Below are 28000 nucleotides of genomic sequence, written 5' to 3' on the forward strand. Positions count from 1 at the left end.
GGCTCTTGTCTAACACTTGGAAATGAGTTGTCTGAGGAGACACATGTGCTGACAAAGCAAGAGATTTTATTGGGAAAGGGCACCCAGGTGGAGAGCAGTAGGGTAAGGGAACCCAGGAGAACAGCTCTTCCACAGTGGCTCACAGTCTCGGGTTTTATGGTGATAGGATTAGTTTCCAGGTTTTCTTTCACCAGTCATTCTAATTCAGAGTCTTTTCTGGTGGTGCACGCATCACTCAGCCAAGATGGATGCTAGCGAGAGGGATTCTAGGAAGTGGACGGACACGCGGTGTCTCCTTTTGACCTTTCCCAAGCTCTTCCGGTTGGTGGTGGCTTATTAGTTCCGTATTCCTTATCAGGATCTCCTGTCATAAAACAACTCATGCAAATGGTTACTAAAGGGCCTGGCCAGGGTGGGTGGTTTCAGTCAGTGTGCTTCCCCTTACAACTCCCCACTGAGAGACTTTATACTCAAGATACTTTTTGGGAATTGGGGGGGAGGTCTCTTTTTTTTGTAACTTTTTTCTGTTGTGTATGGGCGTAGGCCTGTCTAGTAGAGCAGAAGTCCCTCTCTATCTGATCTAAGTCAAGGTATTTTTTGCCTGAAACCAGCATTTACCTTTGTAATAACAGCAATTTAGTTTGAAACTGTTGGCCCCTCTCAGAGATGAAATAGACAGGGGCCAAAGAGGAGACCTAACAGGATGGTCATCTCTGGACCCCGGAAACAGAAGGCAACATTTGGGGTGAGGGTTTTAGGGTTTGTGACCCCTTTTGATTGGTTGGTGGTGAGGCAGCAGAGTTGTGCTCTAGGAATCTTGTGCTCAGTCTGAAGTTACCATCTTTTACCTGGGTGGGGGCTCTAGTTTTGTAAAAGAACTTAAAGACATTGTTATATATATATATTTTAGTAGGAACCAGGACCATGTCTGGAGGCTGTATCAACCTTTGATTATTTTTCTTGTTTTTGTATCCCCTCCCTTTCCTGATTAGCAATTGTTTGAATCTACCCTTTGGAACAGCAGTGTCCACAGGACTGGAAAAGGTCAATTTTCATTCCAATCCCAAAGAAAGGCAATGCCAAAGAATGCTCAAACTACCACACAATTGCACTGATTTCACATGCTAGTAAAGTAATGCTCAAAATTCTCCAAGCCAGGCTTCAGCAATATGTGAACCATGAACTTCCAGATGTTCAAGCTGGTTTTAGAAAAGGCAGAGGAACCAGAGATCAAATTGCCAACATCTGCTGGATCATGGAAAAGGAAGAGAGTTCCAGAAAAACATCTACTTCTGCTTTATTGACTATGCCAAAGCCTTTGACTGTGTGGATCACAATAAACTGTAGAAAATTCTGGAAGAGATGGGAATACCAGACCACCTGACCTGCCTCTTGAGAAATCTGTATGCAGGTCAGGAAGCAGCAGTTAGAACTGGACACGGAACAACAGACTGGTTCCAAATAGGAAAAGGAGTATGTCAAGGCTGTATATTGTCACCCTGCTTATTTAACTTCTATGTAGAGTACATCATGAGAAATGCTGGGCTGGAAGAAGCACAAGCTGGAATAATATATTGCTGGGAGAAATATCAACAACCTCAGATATGCAGATGACACCACCCTTATGGCAGAAAGTGAAGAGGAACTCAAAAGCCTCTTGATGAAAGTGAAAGAGGAGAGTGAAAAAGTTGGCTTAAAGCTCAACATTCAGAAAACGAAGATCATGGCATCTGGTCCCATTAATTCATGGGAAATAGATGGGGAAAGAAAGGCACATAGCTCAGTTTTTTAGTGTTACTAGACTGATTATCTTTAGTATGATTTAATTGTTTTTAACAGAGAGGAGACTTTAAACCTAAATTACCATAGCCTGGTATTATCTATATAAATCCATCTTATAATTGTGGGACAGCTTTTTCTCCTTTGTTGAAACTTTTTTGTTGTTCTGATTGAGCTTGAGTAATAGAAAAAAGCTCAAATTTATGGCCAGAGTCAAGCAGGTATTATTAATTGGCCTGGTGAGGGGATCTCATCTAGTAATATCACAGTGACCTGAATATGACTATAATTTTTTCTAAGTAAATTCTTTTTTAGGACCAACCAATTAGAGTCTTGTAGTAGAGAAATTTATCAAGGTAACCCAGAGCTAGACACAAGTAATTGGCCACAAACCCAACAATTGGATTGATTTTTAAAACTAGCATAGGATCAGGCCTATGATAGAAAAGCATTTGATTTATATGTAAAGGTCTAAGAAGTCAAGAAAACATTATAAATGATCTTACGAATTAGGTCTAGCATCTTAGGCAAGCGGTCTACCTCTGAGGTCGTCATCTTTTTATCCTGGTGTGTAATTTTTCCTCTGTTTGAGCATCATTTAGGTCAGCTATCTTTCCTATAGACCAATCTAGTGTAGGGGTCTTTGGAAGTGGGAATTAGTCTAAGAGTTAATTTTCCTTCAGTTTTATTGTGTATGAGCTAGTTAAGAGTACCTGATAAAAAAGTCCTTCCATCCAGGTTGAAGACATTCCCTTAAACTATGTCTTTTTTTAGTCCTGGTTGCAGGTCACTAGGTATCTGATCTTTATCCAAAGACAGATTATTGAGATAAGCTTTAGAAACAAACTTAGGGTGTTCTTTAAGAATTTAATTAAATTTTACATTAATATCACATAACAGCAAAGAACTATCTAAGAAATGAGTTTTACTACATGTAGACCTCTATTAACAAACTAGGATTTAACATTTACTAAAACATTTTTTTCCCTAAAATTACCCTCATTTTTTATCAAATATAACCAAATTAAGGCTAATTTGTTTGCAAAATAGGTGTGTTTTCACTAATTTTGGTCTGATGATTTACATAACTGTAATTGATCATAGACTTTTTATTTTGTTGAAACATTTACAGAGTCTCAGACTGAACATTTAAAATAAAACAGGGCTGTTAAACTCACACGAAAGGCTTATCACAAATTTTGCCTAACAAATTTAAGTGAATTTTTTTCTTTTTAAGGTCTCACAATTCCTTGAGATTTTTGTTCCTGTTAGTGAGATAACCTTCCTAATTCATTTGATAAACTTACTGGAAACCTAAGAGTTTCCAATTTTTGGAGGAGTCAGAGAGAAAATATAATTGTTTTGTTTATAATGTATAATTTTACCAAAGTATTGTCATAATTAGTTTGAGAGGAAGGTTTTCCCTACTCCCGGAAAACATAAGATTTAAACCCATAATCTTTCAGACAGAAACCATAAAAGTTATAAGCATATTTGCTGGTTCATTCCGTCTTTTTGTTAACTTTTGTGAAGTCATCAGGTTTTTCATTAGAACACCAGGACATATCAGAATTTTAAGAACTCCATACAATTTCTAGGATATTTGTATTAGTAATTTTACCATATATTATAATGGAAGGATTTATTATTTATTTGATAGTCTTTTTCATGTAACTTAACCAACCAAATAAACACAGTTTAATATCTCTCTTTGGGATATTTCAGGGGCCCTCTGAAGCACCCCAAAGTTAGTAGAGGTCAAAAGAACTTCAAAAGAATTTGACTTAGGAAGTTTTATCAAAAAGATCAATCAAAAGGGTTTAGAACATTTGGCCAGATATAGTTGACGGGTGTGTCATTTAGCTTGTTGATACGCCACAATGGGCGTAAATACCAAGGCTCAAGGTCTAGTGAAAGTCAGCTCCGCCATCTTGGATCTAACTGGCTCTAGCCAGTTTTTTTATGGCTGTGTCATTCCTAACGAAATCTATTTATCTAACTAATCGTGATTCAATTTTAGAAAATCCTGATCATGCATAACTCTTTTTAGTATTTTTTATACTTTTTTTTAAACTGAAAACATCCTTTCTACTTTTTTTTAGCAACCAAGAGCTTTTATATTAGCATTTTCTAGATTGATGAGCATAAATACCAGTGATAATTTCTAAAACCTTTGCTTTTTTAGAACATTTTAGGATGGCACCAAACATTATTTATGTATAGTCTCAAATCTCTTTGTTTCTCTGTAAAAGGAAATTATTGTTTCGTAGTAAATGTTTCAAAACCTTATTTTATTTGGAAATGACCTAACTATTCAATAGACTTCTAACACTTAGCACAATTAGCATAACCCTTAGAAATTCAAGTTACACCAATCTGGAGAGACTATTTTAGACAGATATTCCTAAAGAATAATTATTTTTAATAGAGTTTATATAAAAGCTCATACCTCATTTATATGTTTTTTAGAAGTGGAGAGCAGTAGGGAAAGGGAACCCAGGAGAACTGCTCTGCTGCGTGGCTCACAGTCTCGGGTTTTATGGTGATGGGATTAGTTTCCGCGTGGTCTTTGGCCAATCATTTCAATTCAGAGTCTTTCCTGGTGGCGAATGCACCGCTCAGCCAAGATGGATGCTAGTGAGAGGGATTCTAGGAAGTAGACGGACACACGGTGTTTCCTTTTGACCTTTCCCAAACTCTTCCGGTTGGTGGTGGCTTATTAGTTCTGTATTCCTTACCAGGATCTCCTGTCATAAAACAACTCATGTGAATGTTACTAAAGGGCTTGACCAGGGTGGGTGGTTTCAGTCAGTGTGCTTCCCCTTACAAAGTGATGAGACTGGATGCCATGATCTTCGTTTTCTGAATGTTGAGTTTTAAGCCAACTTTTTCACTCTCTTCTTTCACTTTCATCAAGAGACTCTTAGTTCTTCTCTGCCTTCTGCTGTAAGGGTGGTGTCGTCTGTGTATCTGAGGTTATTGATGTTTCTCCCAGCAATCTTGATTCCAGTTTGTGCTTCATCCAGCCCAGCATTTCACATGATATACTCGGCATATAAGTTAAATAAGCAGGGTGACAATATACAGCCTTGATGTACCCCTTTCCCTGTTTGGAACCAGTCTGTTGTTCCATGTCCAGTTCTAACTGGTGCTTCTTGACCTACATACAGATTTCACATCATTGTTAGTAACTTTATTTTTACCACGTTTTTGTGCCAGGCACTACTCTGCATACTAATCTATTCTTTGAGCATTTAGCATGTCTAATAATTGAGTATTTAGCATGTCTAATTTAGCCCAGGGCATAAAAAGGACCTTGCACTCAGCCTACAGACCCCAACAGAAGAAAGCAGAGAGATCCAAACAGACCTTAAAATGGCCTCAGTCAAATTATGCTGGCCAACTCTGATTGCTCTGCTCTGTATGCAGTTAGCCCCAAGGGATAAGTTAAAGTGCATTTGGACGCATATATGGTAAACTGTTCCCCAAGCCCCAGAGAAGGGCCACTTTAATCTCCGTGACATAAAGCAACTCAAGTGTGTCCTCTGGGTAGGAGAAACAATGGAAGTCCTCAGGATATATGGTAACCATGTGCTGTCCCCACCCACTGACTGGTTCTCTACCCACCTCGAAAGAGGAAACGGGATGCACCCAAACCCTGGAAAACCAGCAACGTACAAGATCAGCTCACTTCTAAGTGGAACAGACTCCCCTTGGTGATCTTAAGCACCCATTCCTCCCCGAAGTTGCAAAGCATCACTCTTTGGGCACATCACACTCCAGTGAAGAGATCCCCAGCCCCACCCTCCAGAGAGACAACCTGGGGCAGCAGACCTCTCCTGACTGCTTGTAATCAGGTAATCAGGGAGGGCTCTGCTCTGGCTCATACATCAGGTTGTCTTTTATGTCATTGCAAGAGACCCGATTGAAGAGAGTGCAGACGGGCTACTGAAAAAAAAGCAAATTGGCTAACAGGAGGCTGTCAGTCTTATCTGGCTGAACAAATATGGAGAAGGGTAAAACAAACCTTCCCCAGCATCACTTAGTTTCTACTTATCCTGGGCTCTGTTCACAACCATTGTTCTCTTGCTGATATGCAGGCCTGTATCTTAAATTGTCTCATGTCCTTTGACTCCAAAAGGTTAGAATCTGTAAAACTTCAAATGCTGGTTGCTCACAGCTACAAACAGTTAGTGCTGAGGCCTGGGGGAACAATCAAAGAGCACTAAAGGCTGCAGGGGAGAAGCTCTGTGACAACACACCCAAATTTAGCAGACCCACAGCATCCCTCAAGAATGAGAAGCAAGGGACTTCCCTTGTGGTCCAGCAGTTCAGAACCTGCCTGCTAATTCAGGGGATACAAATTCAATCCCTGGTTCAGGAACTAAGACCCCCACATGCCACAGGGCAACTGAGCCCATGAGCCACAACAAGAGAAGCCATAGCAACAAGAAGCCGGTGCACCAGTCCACACACTGCAACCTCAGAAAGCCCACACAGAGCAATGAAGACCCAGGGCAGTCAAAAGTAATAACATAGGTAGAATTTTTTTAAAAAAATTTAAAGAATGAGAAGCAAGATGGAAGACAGAGGAGAGATTTGTCACCAGCAGAACCCCCTGGGGTGGAGGGGGGAAATAAGATGGGAGGTGATAAGACAACATCCAACTTTTGTGCTTTGTCTACTTTCTCTTGCCTGTAGGGGCCTGTGTGCAGAGACCTTGCACTGGGTTAGATTTCCCAGCACAGAACTGCTGTGCCTAACGCGCAGCCAGCCATGTACAAAGTGTACATGCACCTCAATCCAAGACGGCAGTAGCAGCACGTGGTGTGCAGAGAGGCTGCACCCAGCACTCAACTCCACCATCCCCCAACCTCCCACCCCAAGGCCAGAACCCTACAAAGCAGCCCTACCCACTGCTTGTCAGCGAAAACATGCCCTGTAGAGCAAGATCTCCCACCTCTCCTTTCTCTGATCCCATAATGAAGCTTTCCTTTGCTTCTGAACCAAATTCAGTCTCATTCTATTGGTGCAAGCAGGAGGACCCTTATTGGGGTCTGAATCAATAGGGTCAGTAACAGGAGCTAAAGAAGACACAATATCTTCCATCAGAGAGTTTGAAGTCTGACACTTGGGTATTGGCTAGCACGAAGCAAGGGCCTAGAACAGCCAGGGACTACCATGTGAAATCTAAGGGTAGAGTCCACACTGTGGGATGAAGAAGGAGAGAAATGGAGCCCTGGTGCCCTCTGTCACTGGAGCAAACCCAACTTGATGCCATCCCAACCACAGACTTTGTATTCTTCTAACTAAATAAATGTCTTCCACTAAGTCAGTTAGAGTTGGATTTCCTGTTAATTACAACGAAACACACTGCCATATTAGTCCTCTTACTGTTCCCCTCATTCTTTGTCCATTGCTGGAGACCTCTTTCCCATGAGGCAAAAAAAAAAACAAAAAACAAACAAACAAAAAAAAAAACACAAAAAACATGCAGAAGTAAAGAAGAAAGGATTTGAAAGCCAAGTACATAGATTTGACTTCTTGGTAGCTGCTCTGGAAAGAGTTCCAACAGGGGACATTCAGAGCTGTTGGCCAAATTAAATTCCAAGGTTATTTGGAAATGTCAGTGGTCCATCTTCTCCCTTTTCCTGCTGATAATCAAGAATTGGCTGAGAGTGCTGATCCCCACAAGGCCCAGCCAAGGAAATATCACTGCTCTGGAATCCTAAGTCTTCCCAGAGGTACAAACCATCATATTTGGAGTGGCTAGGGGCAGAGGCCACCTGTGTTAGTGACCCATCTGGAACACCTCAAGCCATTTCAGAGGCCCTAGGAGAGTAGCTTATCCTGCTTGCTTCTCTTGGTCTGTGCTCCAGTTCTGCCCCAGAGGACATGACGAGGTGGGGTCTGAAGGGCCCATATCACCAACCAGTGATGGTCAGTACAAGAGTCCAAGTACATAGCACAGCCCCTCCTGGTAGCAGGATTTGAGACAAAGAAAGTGAAAGTGAAGTCACTCAGTTGCGTCCGACTGTTTGCAACCCCGTGGACTGTAGCCCACCAGCCTCCTCCATCCATGGAATTTTCCAGGCAAGAGTACTGGAGTGGGTTGCCATATCCTTCTCCAGAGGATCTTCCTGACCCAGGGATCAAACCTGGGTCTCCCAGATTGTGGACAGATGCTTTACCATCTGAGCACCAGGGAAGTCGAAGTGCCAGGCAAGAGGCTGGAGACAACTAGGACCACCTGAGATTGCTCTGTTTCCAAGATGGAGAGAGAGCTGGGCCTGGGGACAGGAGAGTACCAGCCCACAGGCCAGGACATCCAACAGGTGGGGCCAGCTCAGGGGTCAATCAGGCAACTGCTAGCACCTAAAGTTCCAGAGAAGGGAACACGTTGCAACAGTAGGGTGTGAGGGAGACGGTCACTCCCCACACCGTGGGGTGGGGCACAGGAGAGCCGTAACACGCATGTTAAGTCCTCTGGACATTGCCTGTCACATAGGTGAACTCAACACAAGGAAGTTCCTTGGCTCCTGGGGCAAAGGGGAGCCAGGATTCAACGGCGAGGCTGACACCGGGAAGCGGCAATGAGCAAACCGGAAGCCCAACACTCAGGCCTCTCTGATCATGCAACACTTGGCATCCACGGTGGCCCAGGCTCCCTGCTGGAGATGCAGACAAGAGCCAGAGCTCACTCTCAGCTCCATGAGCCTCAGTGAGGCTGAGTCTCCACAGGGGCTGGGCAAGGTCTTCCTGCCAGCCATAGGTGAGCCTCCCTTGAAACGGGGGTGGGCAGACCTCACTGGGGAGTGCTCAGTGGGCTGCCTCTGGGGTCTGGGAAGGGCAGAGACTGGAGAAGCAGGCAGGGACTGACGGAGGTCAACGCGGCCTGGAGAGTGGGAGCGCTGCCTGGAACTGGCCACGCTGGGTGCCTCTCCAGGCCCTCTGTTCCTGTTCCTTCCATGTCATGGGTACATCAGTGAGTCCAAGGGAAAACCAAGGGGTAAGAGTCTTTGTCTCTACTCATGCAGTTCACAGCTTCCTTAACCACTGCCCTTGAATTTCCACCTGTGTCTCTGAATTTCATTGTCAAAAGTAGTTCTTAAAAAAAAAAAAAAAAAAACTCTATTCCACAGGAATATTCCTGTATCGCCTGAAAGCACTTGGAGCTTCTGCTCTCTGGATGAAAGTCAGGAGGAGTGGGGAGTGGGGAAAGCTGAGGGTATGCCCCCAGCAAGATGGCTCCATCTGGAGCCCAGCATCGTTATATTCCCAGCTCCATAACTGTGTGATCTTGGACATGTTCTCTACCATTCTGTGTCTTTGGTTTCCATCTTTTTAAAAAGTGGTGATAACGGTAACTTAAATTAACTAATACAGATAAAAGACACTTAAAACAGTATTTGGCGCTTGGTAAAGGCCACACTAATATTTGTTGATACTATTCCCGTGGCTCTAATCTATACTCACCCAAGCCCTGCAGCTCTCCTCAAGCCTCTGATCTCCCATTGAGACCCAGGGGCCTTTTTAACTGCCCAGTTACAGCCCAGACTGTAGCACCAACCGCACACTTACAAAAGGTTTAATGTACCCATTAGGATTCTTTTGGTTACGAGTAGTGGTAAACCTCCCCCAAACTGACATCACCAAAAATGAAAATTTATGAGTGCACATAACTGAAGAGTGTGTGGCTTGGTTCAGATGCTCAGAGGGTGAGTTCAGGCTCTAGCGGTGCCTCTGTCCACTTGTCTCTACTTGCTGTGTGAACTCAGTTCTCAGATGATCTCTCCTCATGGTCATAAAGAGGCTGCCAACAGCAGCAGGAGCTGCCACCTCCCTGGCTCAAAACTAGTGAGAAAAGAATGATACTATTTCCTTACAGGCTCAAACAAAAGCTGTCACTCCAATCTCCTTACCATGGAATAGTCACCAGTGTTTTGATTAGCGAGGTCTGGATCAAGGATCACCTCCAGAAGCAGAAATAGAGTCAGGTGAAGAAATGGATGTCCAAATGGAAGTTGAAGCACTTCTCCTTAAAAAAAAAAAAATAAAAGTTTTCAGTATTTAATGATGGCAGAAGAGGATGATCATGTAAGGAGAATTCCTTCCTTTTTCTTAACATCTCTAAGCATCTCTTCTTCCTATTCTAAAAATGAGAGTCAGAGCAAGTTGTAGCTTGACAGCAAAGAATCTATACTTGGAGTAGACTGCCTGGAGCAAATTCTGGCTCTGTGGCTGACCCCCTCTATGACACAGGGCAACTGACTTTTCAGCCTCAGGCCTCAGTCGGCTTGTCTATAAAACGATAGCAATAATCCTACTTTACGGGGCTGTGAGAATTAAATAAAAGAATAAGGCTTGTCTCTGTGTGTGCTCAGTTGTGTCCAGCTCTTCATGAACCTATGAACTGTAGCCCGCCAGGCTCCTTGCTCTATGGAATTTTCCAGGCAAGAATACTGAGGTAGGTTGCCATTTCCTACTCCAGGGGATCTTTCTGATGCAGGGATTGAACCCTCATCTCTTGGGTCTCCTGCACTGGCAGGCAGATTATTTACTACTGTGGCACCTAGGTCAGATAAAAGCCTGTCTGGCCCACAGTAAATAATTTGCAATTATTATTAGTGAGTACATGTTCCTACCCCAACTCTGCTCTGTCTCACTCGGCACTGGGCTCTGGCTGACAGCCTTCAGGAGAGAGAAGGGGACAAGAAGGCTCCTTCAAGATTGGCTTGCTCTCTCCTGAGAGCAGGGCAAGAAGGGCAGAACCCAGCCAGGCTGGAGCACAGATCCGAGGGTGGAAACCAGCCAGCTCAAGGAATTCCTAGGAAATGCTCCCTACTTCCGAGTTCAGAAGAAAACGACAGTATCTCTTTTTGCCTGCATAGCCCTCTTTCCTGAGGGAGGCAGTGAGAAACTCGATCCAAATAAGGCCCAAAGCTCTGCTGGCATTCCACATGTACAGCGTTTACAAAGATTAGAACCTCTCTGTTGACTCCCAGCTTAAACCTCCAAGGCTTTGTAGTCCATGAATGTTTAATGTTCTGTTTTGCAATGTTCCTTGCCATCCTACATGGTTCTGTCAGCTTTTAGAAGGGAAACTTCCCCCTTCAGGGTATATTTCCCCTGCCCTGAGCTGGAGAGCCCCGTTGCTAAGGGCATCTGTTCTGTTTGCTTAGGAGAAGTACAGATGCGAATAGTCACCAAGTTGCATCTTTTGTTCTGCTCATCTGGCATCCGGCTGATGTAACAGCTGCAGAACACTGGGGCTCCCTGATGGGGGAAAGAGAGAGAGAGGAAAAAAAAAAAAAAGGCCAAAAGTAGCCCAGGAGAGTATGCCAGTGCTCAGAGGCTTTCAAGAACTGGATCTATTCTTAGGAATCTCCATATTGCTCCAACCTGCATGGAGGCCAATGGGAGGCAATTTAGTCAAACCCCCATCTGTTGAGCCCTAACGGGGCAGCTGTGAAGGGAAGACGGTGGCTCAAAAGGGTCATTTAGATAAAGTTCCTGCCACTGCAGGGGTACATTCCTGACTGGAGAAGAGCTGGATTTACTGTGAAGAAGTCTAAATTGCAAAGCACTAATCAGTGTCATGGGCTTCCCTGGTGGCTCAATCAATAAAGATTCCAATGCAGGAGACCACTTGCAGCACAGGAGACCTGGGTTTGCTCCCTGGGTCAGGAAGATCCCCTGGAAAAGGAAATGGCAACCTGTCCAGTCTTCTTGCCTGGGAAGTCCCATGGACAGAGAAGCCTTGTGGGCTTCAGTCCATGGGGTCGCGAGAGTCGGGCATGACTAAGCGATGAAACCACACCACGACCAGTGTCTCATCACTCTCAAGGAGGGGACCAGTGAGTTTATGATACTACCTGAGCTAAGCTACTCACTCAGGTCAAACCTCCAGATACATCTTGAGTTGCCAGTGGTTTCCTGCACTGTGAAACCACAAGATGAAGAAATATGGTCAAGAAATATTAGTCGAGTTGATGACTACCTCAAACCTACACTCAATTAACCCCATATAGTGCAACAATTCCATAAAATAAGTAGGAGAAAGCACAGATGAATATTAATCCAAGTCAATCACCTCATTCCCTCCCCTTGCTGCCGCATCTGTCCCAGCCGCCATGCACTGTCACCTGGGTATGGCAATTGCTTCCTAAGTGGTCCCCCTGCTCCTCCCTTTGACAGACCACCCCTTTTTAAAGTTTATTCTCAACACAGCAGCCAAGGTAATCTTGTGAACACTAAGTTAGATCATGTCACTCCTGTGCCCAAAGCCCTCCGGTGGCTTCCCATCTCACAAAGGGCAAAAGCCAAAGTTCTTCCAATGAATGGCTTTCAGGGCCCTAGGTAACTTGGGTCCCCAAGTGAATGAAGCCACCTTGAAAGTGGCTCCCACAGCCTCCTGGCATTGCGTTCAGCAGAGACAAGTTCTTCCTTGTGGAACCTCTAGAATTTGCAGAATCCTGAAAGAATAAACAATTGTAATATTGTGAGCCACTCAGTTTCAAATGATTTGTTACATAGCAATAGATAGTCATTAAGATTTCATTTTTTTAAAACAAGTTCATTGCTGAAAAGATTCAAAAACCACTACTGTAGAAAAATATTTAATGAAAAGATAAACAAAAGGTTACAGAGTAACATATATAAAATGAAAAAATTTTAGTATACAAAGTATCTATAGTTCTCAGGTAGCTTAAATTTTTAATAAATTCACTTCCCTAATCAGAGTAAACAAGTTGCAAAATGCAACTCAAGATTTCAACAAAATTTCAAGTGATTCGTTTGCTCTGATTTCTTTATAGAGGGAAAGAGAGCAAGAGGGAAAGGAAACAAATTTTCATTTCTTTCTAAACTTCCTACTGTCTAAAATAGACGTTGTCCTCAAAATCCCAGAAGGGGAAATGCAAAAAGAAATAGATTAAGTTAATTCTTAGGCTGAGCTACAAAGAGCCCAGTTCCTGATGACTTAGGAAATTTGGACAAGTTTGGGGCATTTTTAAATATGCTTTGTTTCATTCCGTTGTTAGCAGCACTGGTGGCGGTGGCTGCCTTTGACCCAGCCCCAAGTTAGACGTAGTTGCACTGTGTGGCTGGGAGACCAGACTGACCACAGGGCAGGTGAAACTGACTCCCCGTGTCCCTTCCCTGGGATTCCTTAACTCTTCCCCGGTGTCTTTAGTCTACAGCACAACTCCTTGCAAACAGAATAGGCCTAAGTCAACACAACCATGCTGAGTTCTCAGGCAGTTAAAATTTCATTCTTTTTACTAAGCCTCCCTCACCCTGGCATTGATTTTTTTTTCCCCAGACAAAATGAGTTGTTTACATTTTTCTGAGTTTCATTTCATCTTCTTGTTTTCATCGGTGCTTCCCGCCTGTCAAGTCCAATTGAAACTTTGTTGGATCAAGGGTCAGGCAAATTGCTCCTCTCTGCTTTAGGTCTCTTGGAAATTTTACAAATGTGTCTTGGGTGTCTTCATTGAGAAAAATATTGACCTTTTTAAACTCTGTTGGTGTGGGCAGAGACTTCCTGCAGAATTTATACTCATTTAGTATTTAAAATCTCACAACCACCACCAGAAGATGAAAATAGTGCCAGACACCATGCTTACCTCTAAACCGTGTTGCTTTTGATGTCACACAACTGTGCACAGAAATGTGTCTGACAAGGTCCTGCATATGACCCAGATGAATAGCATGGTAGCCTCACGAGCTCAGTACTACGCCCATTGATTGTTTACACTAGAAGTTCTCCCACGTGATGTAAGTAAAACTTAGAGTTTGTCACCAATAAATGGTAATACTGAAAAAAAAAATAGTGTCAGACAAAAAGTTAGGAACGATCCCTGCACGGATTAGGTGACTTTAAGATGAAGTGACCGCAGCCCCACCCAAAGTAAATATGAAACTCCCCTGAGAATCCCTTCATTTCAGCGACTGTTCCAGAACCCTTTTTGAGGTCCAATGCAAATATCTGTTCTGTGTTTATTATTCTAGCATGTCAACGTCCTCTTCCTATTTGCCAGTGTCAGTTCTTTTGAGGCAGGGACAATTGTTACCATTTGGTTAAACAGAATACAGGATTAGGGGTTTCTCAAATGCTGGATGGAGGAAAATGGGATGAGTCACAGTTACATGCAGGATGTTTCTATCAAAATGCCTTTTAACCATTTAGTAAACATAACAGATCAGTGGAGAAGGAAAGGATTATTCTGTAAACAATGGCAGGATATTCATTAGACATCTTGAAGAGGAGGAAAAACTCTATTTCAACCTTAAATTCATACCATGAATCAAAATAAATTCTAGAAAGATTGAAGAAACATATGATGAAAAAACAAATCATTAAATAGACACATAGATCAATAGAACAGGATTGAGGGTCCAGAAATAAATGACTACATTTATTCTTACATTTATGGTCAATTGACTTTCAAAAACCTTCCAACACACTTCACTGGTGAAAGTATAGCCTTTGTAACAAGTAACGCTGGGACAACTGGATAGTCAGAGAGAAAAAAATCCTTACATTCATGTTATACACAAACTTTAACTCCAATTGAATTGTAAACTTGCATGTAAGAGCTAAAACAATAACACATTTAGAACAGAATGTAGAAGCAAATCGTCAGGACCTTCAGTTAGGAAAAGACTTCAGCAATAGTGACACCACAAATATAGCCCAAGAAAGAACAAATTGATAAATTGGACCTCACCAAACTTAAAAACATTTATGCTTCACAAGACACCAGTAAGAAACTGAAAAGAAAAGCAACAGATGGGGAGAAAAGATCCTGTTCTCACAGCTTATATTCTTTAGGGAGTATGGGGGCATCCAGAAACAAATTAACAAATGACAAAATATCAAATCACAACTAGTGCTCTGCAGAAGACAAACTCCTGTGACATGTTGGGTGTTGGCCGTGTTAAACTGTGTACTTAGGAAAGAGCACTCTGCTGGGATGTCATTCATATCGAGCAATGTGAGTTCTGAGTAACAAACGAACAGTCAATCATATGATGATCCAAAGGGAGCAGCAGCAGCATGTGCAAAGGCCCTGTGGTATATACAAGCTAGACATTTATTGGCATGTTTGTGTCAATAAACGATGGCAGGGGAGGCTCTGTCAATATGGGCAAGGAGGATAGCGACGCCAGATGGAATGGGGGCCTTCGGAGGATGCCCTTCAGAGGGCTTTGTGAACTAAGGTGAGAAGGGCATGTGCCCTCAGATGTGATTGAATCAGACTGGAGTATGACCTCTGTTCAACAGGGAATGGATTCCAAAAGAGAGTATCACCCAGAGTTCTTGGTTGCAAATAACAAAGCTGACTTGGGCTGGTTTAACAAAGAGAAACTTACTTTATTTTTTTTTAATTTATTTTAAAAGATTTTATTGAAAAAGAATATTAGGGGGACTTCCCTGTGGCCCAGTGGTTAAGAATTCACCTTGCAATGCAGAAGACGTGGGTTTAATTCCTGGTTGGAGAACTAAGATCCCACATGCTAAGGAGCAGCTAATCCAGTGCACCACAGCTAGAGAGTCCGCGCTCTGCATGAGGGACCCCACAGGACGCAACTAAGACAGCCAAACAAATGGGCTTTTTAAAAAAGAAAAGTAAAAACAAAAATGAATAGTGGGAAACTCATAGATTTCTTTCTTTCTTTTTTGGGAGGACCTGAAAAACAACACTCAGGATCAAGGGTCCAGGGACAATTCCTAAAACCACAAGGGGGGAACCCCCTCACTGCTAATGCCCCATTGGTGATACTTCTGTGCATGGAACTTTGGCATCCTTTCCACCCCATAGGCATTGCTTTGGCTGTTTAAAAAAAAAAACAGTTCTGCACAGCCTTTTTCCTTTTTCAAACTGCTCACTGCTGAATCAAAGTAAGTAAGAGTTAGTTGCTCAGTCGTGTCCAACTCTTTGTGACCGTAATGGACTGTATCCTACCAGGCTCCTCTGTCAGTGGAATTCTCCAGGCAAGAATATTGGAGTGGGTTGCCATTCCCTTCTTCAGGGGATCTTCCCTACCCAATGATCAAACCCAGGTCTCCGGCACTAGCAAGCAGATTCTTTACTGTCTGAGCCACCAGGGAAGCCCAAAGTCTCCTAATAAGCATGCTAAGTGACAGAGTCTAGTCACCAAGTCACATCCTCGTTGCAAAGAAAGCTGGGAATTTGAAGTTGCTGCATTCTAAATTCAGGGATTAAAACTTAAAAGACTGGAACTTCCTCAATATAAGAAGGGTGCTTTTAAAATTACTAGGGAGTCATAAAACATAATAAAATCCATTAAGCAGAATGGGAATAAAAGTACGAATCCAAGTGAGGAGTCTGATGCAGTATTTCAGGTGAAGGATAATGGGAGACTCAACAGGCTGATACTATATTACAGGACAGTGGTTCTCAGAGTAGGGCCCTAGCCCAGCACCATCAACATCTTCTGAAAACTTTGTTAGAAATGCAAATTTCAGGCCCCACCTTGAAACTTACTAAATCTGAAACTCTGAGGGTGAATGAAGCTCAGCAATTTGTTTTAACAACCCACCCAGATGACTATGATGCCTGCTAAAGACTGAGAAACCAAATATTACCATCACATTGGGGTTAGAGCTTCAGTGTATGAATTTGGGAGGGGGCCATGATCCAGTCCATAGTAGACATATAAAATTAAGACGATAGCTTTGCAGAGCTCATGTGAATATAGGGTACATAACCCTTCTCTTCGACTCTCATCCCTTCCAGCCCTCCCCTCACCAGATTCACATCATACAGAGAGCGTCCTCGCCTGTCCCCAAACCTTCAGTTTGGCCACCCTGCCTCCAATGTGTTTTCCATGTACAAGACTGATTTCATGAAAAGGCAGTTCTCTCCATGCCACTCCTTTGCTCCAAACCCCATAACTCAGAAGTGTTTTCCAAAATGTGCCTGATTTTAAGAATCATCAGGGTGTTTATTAGCACCCAAGCCCCTCCTTACAGTTCTGGAGTAAGTCTGGGGCATCCAAAATTTTATCAAGTGTCAACAAGTGACGCATATCACCCAGTCTGAGAAACACTGCCCCTTATGATAAATTTCAAGATCCTTAGCAAAGCATAAGTATGGCTTGGTACTCTGGCCCTGCCCTTTCTCTCCTGCTTCCTGCCACTCCTCATCTCCCCTCCTCACCCCGCTCCATACCCTCATTCACCCCCCAGCATTCCACCTCCAGCTGTGGAAAATTACTTGTGAGTCCTGAGTACCCCCATTCTCCCTTGTATCACCCTGACTTAGCATATGCCTCTCTGTCTGAAAGGGTGCCCTCTCTTCTCCTGGCCACCTGACCAATTCCACATCTTTCACTTCCACGCTCAAGCTTCCCTCTTCCAGGAAGGGCTCCTGCCTCCTCACTCTTTGTTGACACCCTTTATGCTTGTGCTCTGTGCCCCCACTGCCATAACCATTTCGGCTTGTCACTGGCATGCTTCCCCAACCAGATCAATAGGTCCTCCAGAGAAGGGAATGAATCTTTTCATCTTTGTATCCCTGGCTGCTTGAACAGAAGCAGACTCAATGTGAGTACTCGATGTTTGCTGACTAAATCAGTTGGTGAACTACTATGAGTAGGACAAAGTTGCTCAACAGAACTGCATATTCCTTAAGGGCTATTATTAAAAATTAGGGGGAAAAAGGTCATTAAGCACACATACACATGTATACACACTCTCTTTCTCTCTCAATAGTATCCAAAGAAAAGAAGAATGTCACCCAATGGGGAAACTGAGGCACTGGTTGTTGCAACAAATAATAGTAAGGATTAAACACAAATTGCTCCCTATCTGGGTCCAGATTCAAGTGAGAAATAGACAGAGGACTTTGTCAGAAATAGTGGAAAAGTTGCACTGTTTCTGGCAGTGAGACTGCAGAAGGTGGAGATTTCTAAGACACAGTTGTTGTATATGCATATGCTCAGTCCTGTCCAACTCTTTGCGACACCATGGACTGTAGTCTGCCAGGCTCCTTTGTCCAGCGATTCTCTAGGCAAGAATAATGGAGTGGGTTGCCATGCCCTCCTCCTGGGGAACTTCCCGACCCAAGGATTGAACCCGAGTCTCCAGTGTCTCCTGCATTGGCAGGCGGATTCGTTACTGCTGAGCCACCTGGGAAGCTCTAACATACGGTTGGGCTTCTGAACATCTTCCCCGACTGAGGTCTTGGGACAGACCATCCCCCAGAAGACAGGCCAGAGCCTTGACCCACAGATGTGCTTTCACAGGGAAGCTGAGGAGGCCTGCTTCCAGAGACCAGGCGGCTCTGGGGGAGAGCGGTGAGAAGCCCCTTCCCCAATCTCAGCAGCCAGAGAAAGTCACTTCTCTTTCTGGGGGGAGGAAGGAAGCACGGAGAGTGGCAGATGGGTGTCTCCCACATACTTCTATCCTGGGAGTGGAGAGAAAGTGGAATCACGGGGCATGGGGGCCCAACTCCCCTCACTGACCCCCCACGAGGAAGTGCTTCAAGACGGGCTATTTGTAGAGTTGGGTTTAAGAAGGAAGTGAGAAGCAGTCTTTCCAAAGTCAGAAGGGAAATGGAAAGGTTCGCATCACGTGACTCTGCAGAGGGCTGAGAAGGCTCCTGTATGAGACTCAGAATCCGGAATTCAAATACTCCCCAACTTCAGCAAGGTTATAAGAAGATGCGGGAATTGCTTAATCTCTCTAGGCCTCCCTTCAGCCTCCATCAAACATCTGTCATGAGCCTGGTGGAGTGAGTTGATGGAGGAAGAGCTGGATTGACTCAGTATTATCTTGGGTAACAGAAATAACTGATGCCATGCTCAAGATATGGGTGACTGGGGAATCCATGCCTCTAGCAAGCTGGTGGCTGGCCCTCCCTCATCAACTTCCCTCCCCACTTTCCTGTCAAGTCTGCCCACCTCATCAACCTCCTCCAGCATCAACTCTGTTCCAGGACTCCAAGAGTCAGGATTTAGGTTTCCTGGCCCCTCAAAGGCTATTGCAGTTAACATTTAAGAATTTTCCCACACTAAGCACTCTTTATGCCCTTAAACCAGGCCTCTGGTTAAGAGGTTCTAAGGAGCTGCGTGTGTCAGAAATGAGCCCCCTTTTTATCAGATGCAGTTCTGAGTTCAGCAGAGGAAAACCTCATGGTGCACAAAGAAGCCTCCGCCCCAAAGCTCTTCTTAATAATTATCTGTTGATGACAAATCTCTAGCCACATGCCTTGCCCCACAACTGTACTTCCTGCATGTGTCACACAACCTGGGCAAAGTCTGCCCAGTCATCAGATACAGCCTACAGAGGAGGACCCCAGGTTTGGAGGGACTAACCCAGCCAGCATCCCACTGCAAGAGAGGCTAGAAAGGTGGCTTCCAAGGAACTTTCTTCCCAGTTGCTGAGACTAGGGTAGGGTAAATAGGCTTCTGGCTCCCAGGGGATGGTGCAGACGGCTCCTGCCCCTTAAAGTCTGTCTGAGTCCCAGACTCTGCCTATTTGTTTATGAACACTTGTAGAGCACCTACTATGTGCCAGGTACTGTGTGAAACACTTCACAGACATTATCTTGTTTAATCCTCATAACAGCCCACGCTGTGCAGCCTGAGGGAAACAAGTTAACCTCTCCGTGTCTCCATTTCTCCAACTAAAGGGGAGAGTCCATAAAGTACACACTTTCTGGGGCTGTTGTGACAGCTCCATGAGTTCACATGCTTCAAGCACTTAGAACAGTACCGGGCACACAGCAAGGGCTACAGGATTAAGCATTTGTGGTGCAAATAATGGGGTGAGGACAATGATGGATACAGAAACACAGAATAGGAGGACAGACCCATAAATCAGTCCTAGCAGGTGAGAGACAAGCTCCCAGGAAGCCACCTAGCTGGCAAAGAGCTAAGGCACATTCACACTAGAGGCCCAGAGAGGGGACACTTACTCTGGTTCCAAGACACAGGTGCATGCGTGCTAGGTCATGTCCGACTCTTTGTGACTGTATGGACTGTAGTCTGCCAGGCGCCTCTGTCCATGGGATTTCCCAGGCAAGAATACTGGAGTGGGTTGCTATTTCCTATTCCATGGGATCTTCCCAACCCAGGGGTTAAATCCATGTCTCTTGAGTCTCCTGCATTAGCAGGTGGGTTCTTTTATTATCACTCCACTACTTGGGAAACCCAACTCTAGTCCCCTCCAATGATCAAATACAAAACACAGCTTTAGAGGAGAGTAAATACTCCTTCCAAGACATAAAGATGCACTCGCTGGCCCTTATTTACAGGTGTACTAACACTGGAAAACCCATGTTCCCCACCTCTGACCAACTCTGAGAACAATGCCAAAGGTTTCCTGTAATGAAAGGGACTAAAAATACTTTTTGATGATGGAGAGAGTGGAAGTTGAGCAATGCCGACTGAGCGAAATACGGAAATGATACCAAATGGTCCCCAAGCAGCCAAGCAAGCAGCCCACCTGGCCTTTGATCTCTCAGTCTTGCCCCAAGACTCGGTGCATCTTGTTTTGTTCCAGGAGGCCATGCTGTGTCTCTGGGTTTGCACGCTCCAACTAATTTTCTAGAGAAAAAGTTAGTCAATCATGACTAATGCTGAGTTAGAGCATTAGAGGGTTGCCAGCAAATTGAACACCTAAATAATATAACTTTCTCTTCTTTGCAACTCTTTGAAAGAGCGTTCAGAACTGGGAATTTGTTTGGTGCTTTGGAGACTCAACAACCACTCCCATGTTTACTGCCAAATTATTGTTATCATCAGATACATTCCATACACCGTCAAATTTTTTGTTAAATTTAACCATTTTGTTAAACTATGGTGGAATGGTTTTTATGGTTTGTAAAACTTGTCATGTGTATTATGTCCTCTTGCTCTCATCCCCACTCAGTGAGAGATAGTCATACCCACCACAACCACCCCCTTTTACAGATGAAGAAACTGAGGCACAAAGAGGTGAAGAGCTTACCTGAGTTCACACTGCCGGCCGATGACAGCCTTCTGATGGTGCACCAGCCCCTCCTTTCACTCCTCCCGGCTGATCCCTTGGAATTCCACTCTACTCTCTGTTTGGGGCATCCTCGTTGTTATAAATCTTCTCTGTTTATAATGGCTGATCTCCAAAAGAAGCCTCAGCCTAGCCAGGAGGAGCCTTCTCTTTCTCTTTGCAAGTAAGTTTTTCCTCTTCTGTCTGGAAAAGGTGGCTTGGCAGCCAATTCAGTGAGCAATTCAGTGATTTAGGAACAAATATGTGGTACAGTTGAGTCTCTCCAGATGTGGAGCTAAATAAGGCACAGCTCGACTTTTTTTGGGTCCGACCCCGCTTTAGGCCAAACAAGGGGGAAAGGGAGCCCCAAGTGCACTTGTGAGAGTAGTGATAGTATTCTGATTCAAGAATGCTTACTATGTGCAGGCACTCTCCGGAGAGCTGGGACTCAGGATGACTAGCTGGTCAATTGCATGACTATATGATAAACTATTACAGTTTCCTCCCCTTCAGTTTCCCCCTTGCAGGAGGATTTTCCACCCTTGCACTGTTGAACTCAGGAGTGGCTGTATGACTTATGTTGGCCAACAAAAAGTACACAGAAGTGACACAGGTCTCCCAGCTCGTGTTGGGCTTCTCTCTTCCATGTGCCGCACAGACAGGCAATGTTCCAGAAGAGGCTGCCCTGAGTCCCAGAGAGGGGTGGAGAAGCCAAGCCTTGGGCCAGTCCATAATGGCCATGTAATTTGAGCAAGCACTGTTTCTCTGCTGTGTGGTAAACCACCGATGTTTCCAGACTGTTGTTACAGCAGCAGGATCTAGCCTCTCCCAACTAGTAAGTTGGGAGATGAAATCCCACAGCTAGTACATGACTGAGGCCAATCACTCAATCCAGCATTGAACAAATGCTTACTAACTTGTATTAACTATGCTGAGGGCTTCCCATATATTAATTCATCCTTACAAGGACCCCATAGCCTGTACATAGAGTTGCTACCCCAATATTTCAACCAAGGACATTTCGGCTCACACAGCTTGTAAGGAGCATATCCAGGACTTGAACCTTTGCTCTGAATTCATGTCCCAGTTTCATAATTACTAATTCATGTTGACTCCTTGTTCACTTCTTCAGGACACAGATCTTGAGAAATTGAAAAGAGCAGTATGAATGAATGTGCCGACCACCGTCAGACTGTCAGATGGTCCTCATGTGCCCATAAAGTCAAGAAATAATGTGAACTGCCCCACCTTATGAACAATCATCAAAGGAACACCCTGTGGGTGAACAAGGAGGCGGAAGCATTCAGCGCTTCAACACGCCTCCATTCCCACTTAGCTCCTTCCTCTGTTCAGAAATCATGCTCACCCACCGACCCAGAGCTCCTACCGCCCTCCGTTGTTAGCTCACGAAAGGCACACAAGCTACCTTACACTCGGCCAAGAGACCAGCAGCAGCGTGGGGAACAGAGACAATGAAGACTTTGGAAGGAAACAGATCTGAGTTCAAGTTCTGACTATGCGACTTCCCAGATTTGGGACCTTGGGCAAGTTGCTTAGGTAAGTCTGTACCTGTAAAATGGGATAAATAAGATAAATCATGCCAGCTTCACTGGACTACTGGGAGGAGAAAATGGGATCATTTGACAAACACCTTAGCCAGGGCCTGACCAATAACAGGTGCTTGATGGATGCTAGCTCCCTTAGGAGTTTACCCAAAAAGCATCATGTGAACCCTCCATTTTCCTGTCTACCCTTGCCCTTTGCCCCTAACCACCACACACACACCCCTTCCAGCTGAATCCAAAGGAGCTGCTGGCTCCCAGATGTGTTTGCTGACCTGATTTGGACCTGAACACACATCTTTGCCCTTAGAATGTGGTTTGGAAATGAAGATTGAATGTCTTGAAAACTGAGCTGGGCTTAAAGAACATTAAGAGTTAACTACAGACACATTTGAGAACTAATTCTTCTTTTTTTGGAATATCATTTACAAGGGAAAATGCAAACCATGCACCAAATACTCACCGCCAAGCAAAGACATGGATCATAACCCTTTGGAAGTGAGAGATAAATACATGTGCCTGTACATATTTATGCCAACTATTTCCTCTTATGTATTTATTCCGATCATTTAACAAAAATTACACATTTGGACCATGCAAATGTCCTACAGTTAACAACCATTTTAAAGTGACCAATAAAATACCATTTCTGTCTTTTCCTCAGCCTGGAATTCAGTCCTCAAGCTGAGGTGTTGAGCAGGGGATCCAAAAGTCAACTGGAGGCCCATGCCTTCTGAGTCACTGATCGTCTCACCTTTTCCTTAAGAGAGTCAGAGCAAGGAACGCTTTTTAAATATACAACTCTTTCCATAGTGAAGGCTGAAAGTCAGGGCTGAGAAACCTCGAAGTTTCTTCAATGAAAGTGCAGAGGAAAGAAGTTCCATGTGACCTTTGGCACACTGACATTTTCTCTTCATTCACAAAAGTGACCAAATTGAGAAGACAGCATGGTGGGTGTTTCTTCATCACTTTATGCATGTAGTTTAGTGTCTCTCCTGGATGCAACCAAGTATCACTGAGAGGCCAAGAAGGGCAGAAACAGGGCCCAAGACTCGGACAGACCTGTGTTCAAATCCTGTTTCTGATATGAACAACTTAGACAATAGAGGCAAGAGATGTAGCCTATGACTGTATTTCCTCAACCATCAAATGGGAAAAATAATTCCTACTTCACAGAGCATTGTGAGAATTAAAGATATTGTTCAAAAGCATCCGTGTACAATAAGTATTCAAGGAACAACTACTGTCATCTTTAATAGAATCTAAGGTCAAATTGGCAATCTGGTGTTCGGAATAGTGGCTGAAAAAGACTTGCTTTTCAAAAACCCATTAGATGGAGTTTCAAGCATCAGACTAAGAATTTATCCAGTTTCTTTTACTCTTTCCATATTTCAGATTTACTCTGAAAAACAGGGAATTGGGATTTCTGATTAAAACTAAATCTTCCTATAGATTAAATTTATTATAAGAAGCCTATTTACTTTTTAAGTAAAAAATGAGAAGATTTTTAAACTTAGTTATGCTCCTTTAGGGAATATGTAGAGACCATTATAAAGTGGTATGGACTGCAAAAAGCATCCATAAATGTCTATAACCCCTGTTTGCATTCTTCGCTGTAATATAATTTTGCTCCTCCTCCCATCTTGAGGTAGAGTTTATCTAAGCCTGTTTAGCTGTGTGATTCGCCCGGACCAATAGGTCAAGAGCAAATGTGCTATAGACAGAGGCCCACTGGGGTCTACCCTCTCTTGCTTCCCCGAGACCACCAGCTAAAGAAGTGCAGGGTAGCCTAGCAAAAGATGAGAAGTTCCATGGAAGCAGTAGGCTTTCCCTGCAGGTTATCGAATGCTAACTTTCAGAGAAGCAAGTGAAACCATTTTGGAAGATCCAGCCTCAGCTAAGCTACCACACACCTGCAGCCATAAGACTGACCCCAGGTGAAACCAACAGAGGAACCATCCAACTGAGTCCAGCCCAAATTGCTGACCCACAGAATCACGAGCAAGTGGCTTGGCCAAAACATTCACTCAGGTTTTCTACAACATCTTATGGGACAATCTGAATGGACTTTTTGGCGAACCCAATTCAATAAAGTAGTTGTTGTTTTAAGCAGTTTTGAAATAGTTATACACAAAAGGTAAGTTTTGCATAAAGCCTTCCACCAGCAGTTCTGTGGCCTCTGCAAGGTTCACAGTAAATCCTCAATCTCTAGACACTATCCCCTAAGTCACAGTGGCCTCGGTCATAGTTTCTTGGTCAGGGCTGAATCCTGTCTGAGAGCGGACCTATCCCATTCCCTCTCACATCACAGCAGTGCTTTAGATAGCTGGCCCCCTGACTGTCATTGCTGAGGGTCCAGGTTTGCCTTGGTTCTGCTCTTTCCAAGATCTGGTTATTCTAGTTTCTTAGATTTGATGAATTTCCCTGGTATTCTTCAGATAAATTCCATTGCTCCTCAAGAGAGTTAGCTTTGGTTTCTCTTGCTTGTACACTCCCTCCTCGCCAAATTCTTTTTTAACGTTTTTGCTGAAGTAGGGCTGCCCTGGCAGCTGTCTGTAAGGAATCTGCCTGCAAGGCGGGAGACTCAGATTCGATCCCTGGGTTGAGAAGATTCCCTGAAGAAGGAAATGGCAGCCCACTCCAGTATTCTTGTCTGGGAAATCCGATGGACAAAGGAGCCTGGCAGGCTCCATGGGGTCTCAGGCTCCATAGTCCATGGGGTCTCAAGAGCTGGACACGACTTAGCAACTAAATCACCAACACCACCACACTTACGTGTGAGTGTGTAAGTTTGTAATCACCACCATGATGTACAATATCATATTAGTTTCAGGCGTACAGCATAGTGATTCAGTATCCATTACAAGTTATTACAAGATATGGGTATAATTATACCCCATATCTAGCAGTGTACTAGATAGCAGTGGTCCCCAACCTTTTTTGGTGGGGGGGCATGTTCAGGCAATAATGTGAGCATGGGGATGAAGCAGATGAAGCTTCGCTTATTCACCCAGTGCTCACTTCCAGCTGTGCAGCCCAGTTGCATAACAGGCTGTGGACCAGTACTGATCTTCATCACTTAATCCCATAAGCTCCAAACTCTTAGCAAAGTCCCCTCTAAAGAGTTTGGCCCTCCATGTTCCTGAGGAAATGGTAGTCAGCAGGATGCTGCAAAGTTTCTTGTACACAAGACACCACACTGGCCTCTGCCGAGGAGGAAAAAGTAAGGCGTGGGCAGCAGCCTCACCCTCGCGGAGTCTCTGATGTAACAGTCCTCCTGCAGTCCTTTCTGCCTGCTTTTCCCCTTGATTCGTAGACTGGCAACTGAAGAGAATTCTGCCAAGTCAGTACACTGTGAATTATTCCTAATTAACTTGAATGCTAAGATCATGTGTCATCCTTGGCTTTACCGGGGAAAACCCACAGCAGATCTGAGTCTATGCTCCTTGCCTAAGGCCATATCCTTGGAAGATGAGGAACTAAAAATCACTTCTCTTTCTGAGTATCCGACAGCCTGAAAGGGATCTAATGCTTTTCCTTGTAACTTTTAAGAAGATTTACTCCTTCTCTCTCTCTTTTCTGTGTTTTCTCTCTCTTCCACCTTTTAGAATTCAGGTACTATAAATAAGAAAAAGCATTCATCATACTGATCATGCCTTTCACTTTCACTTTTACTTGGGAGGGGAGGGCTTAGAAGCGACCTGAGAGTAAGCTTCTTTGTTAGAAGAACTGTGAGACCCTGAAAGAAATTTCATGGAAACGCAGAGGGGAATAGGAAGGGGGAATAGAGACTCTTCCATGCCAGGCGCTTTCATAGTCAGAGTTCAGACAATCCTGTGAAGTAGACATAGGTACTCTCATTTTCAAAGGAGGCCACAGAGGCCTGGAGAGGTGCAGGCAGATGCCCAAGGTCACAGAGCCTTAACTCCAGTCCAGGTTTGCTGACGTTCATGTTTCTGCTTTTTCTACTCCCTGCCTGCTTTTCCAAAAAGAAAGCAGTGAAAGCTGACTTGGGGAGTTGTGGTGGGTCATGCCCCTTATTATAGTCACTGGAAATGAAAACTCCATGCCTACGAAGATGAGTCTATTTCAGTACTTTCCAAAGAGCAAATCTATTTTAAAGTTGCCTCTGTGATAACAATAAGTGAATGTCAATAAATATGCCACACACAAAAAAAGAGGGATTCCCTCAGTAAATCAGATTTGAACTAGTTTCTTTACTACTGGACACCTCTGAATTTTCAATATATTTAAAGTGAATCTCCGGGGGAAGATCCAGGGTGATATTAGTTATGGTCCCCCTTAGGCTGCCATAGCAAACAGACTCTAAAATACAAGGGCCAAAGTAGAAGTTACTCTCTCTTTCATTTATCAATACAGAGAGTGGCCCAAGGCTGGCTAAGTGGCTCTTGCATTTTCAATACATGGCTTCCAAGATAGCACCAGTGGTTACCATTTCTCAAGCAGTGGAAGTTGAAATAGAGAGTTTAAGGAAAGAGGCTTTCCCTTTAAGGAGACAACACGGAATTATACCATCTCTTGTGCTTACATCCCACTGGTCTGAACATGGTGATATGGACACAGATATAAAGGAAGCTAAGAAATGCACTTCCTGGTTAGGTACCCAAGTGTCAGGCCAAAACTCAGAGCATTTTATATCACCAAAATGCAGAACGAGAGTAAACACCAAAGAGAAAATGAGCAGTTTCTTATTTTCCCCAACTTTATTTACTTACAAAACTCATCTTTTTAATGCAGTGTTCTTCAGGACTGGTACTTCGTTAAATACCTCCTCTGTCAGGATAGGGCAGTTAACGATGCAGTGACCAACAACCTCAAACCTTGGTTTGAGTTGTCTTGACTTTCAAACAGCATCGGTTTAGTTCTCACTCTACTGTGTGTTGCTGAATGGGGGAGCTGTCATCTAGAACAGTCCTGATTTCCAGGGTGGAAGGGAAAAGAGTGTGGATGAGTCATGTACCACCGCATCTAAAGGCGAGAAAATCTAAGTAGAGCCTGACGGTAATTCATAGCCTTCTTCACATGCATCTCCTTCAAGCCAGGCTTTGCTCCCAGACTTGGGATGGCTGAGACAGACCCACTTGTTCCCCTGCGGTGCCCCGAGTCTGCAGAGGAGAAAGGGGCTTCCTTCTGTCTCCCTGGCCCTGATCTTCCACCTTGTTGTGCTGGTTGGAGTACCAAGAACAAGCTCCGGACGACTGTGGTAATTGACTCCTCTCTCTGTATCTACTCTCCCAAGAAGCAGAGACTATTTTTCCAGCCCTTGAATCTGGCCTGGGCTTGTGACTTGCTTTGACCGATGGAATGAAGCTGAGGTCACTCCAGATCAGCCCGTTTCAGCCACTCCAGTAGTTGACTGCAGATCCATGGCTGAACCCGGCTAAGCCAAGTCCAGATTGATGACCCACAGCTAGATAAATGGTTACTGTTCTACAACACTGAGTTTCAGGTGGCATGGTACATACGAAAACTAACTTGCGTAGTGACGGAAGCTGAAAAGGAATTGACTAAAAGGTTGTATTCTCTGAAAAACCAAGGCACTCCCAAGTTTATAGGCTATGCCCAGAATGCTGCTGTAGACCTGGGCTGGCACTGAACACTGTACCTGCTGCCGTGGACATCCGCACTGAGACCACAC

General features: G+C 44.1%; 1 long non-coding RNA gene across 3 annotated transcripts; it reads right to left on the bottom strand.

Annotated features, from left to right (window-relative positions):
- Positions 1-46: 46 nt before the first annotated feature.
- LOC121819823 (uncharacterized) lies at positions 47-27965 on the bottom strand. Of its 3 annotated transcripts, XR_009601144.1 has the most exons (7): positions 20762-27965; positions 20258-20358; positions 14209-14293; positions 13407-13597; positions 12170-12254; positions 9702-9817; positions 47-4939 (listed from the first exon to the last, which is right to left on the bottom strand). It is a non-coding gene; the product is annotated as an uncharacterized LOC121819823 (long non-coding RNA). The 3 variants fall into 3 exon arrangements; XR_006060143.2 differs by lacking the exon at positions 14209-14293 and adding an exon at positions 13121-13324 and having other exon boundaries at positions 47-9817; positions 20762-21226; XR_006060142.2 differs by lacking the exons at positions 14209-14293; positions 20258-20358 and having other exon boundaries at positions 47-9817; positions 20762-21226.
- Positions 27966-28000: the final 35 nt, after the last annotated feature.

Source organism: Ovis aries, chromosome 6 (assembly GCF_016772045.2).
Source record: "Ovis aries strain OAR_USU_Benz2616 breed Rambouillet chromosome 6, ARS-UI_Ramb_v3.0, whole genome shotgun sequence".
NCBI lineage: Eukaryota > Metazoa > Chordata > Mammalia > Artiodactyla > Bovidae > Ovis > Ovis aries.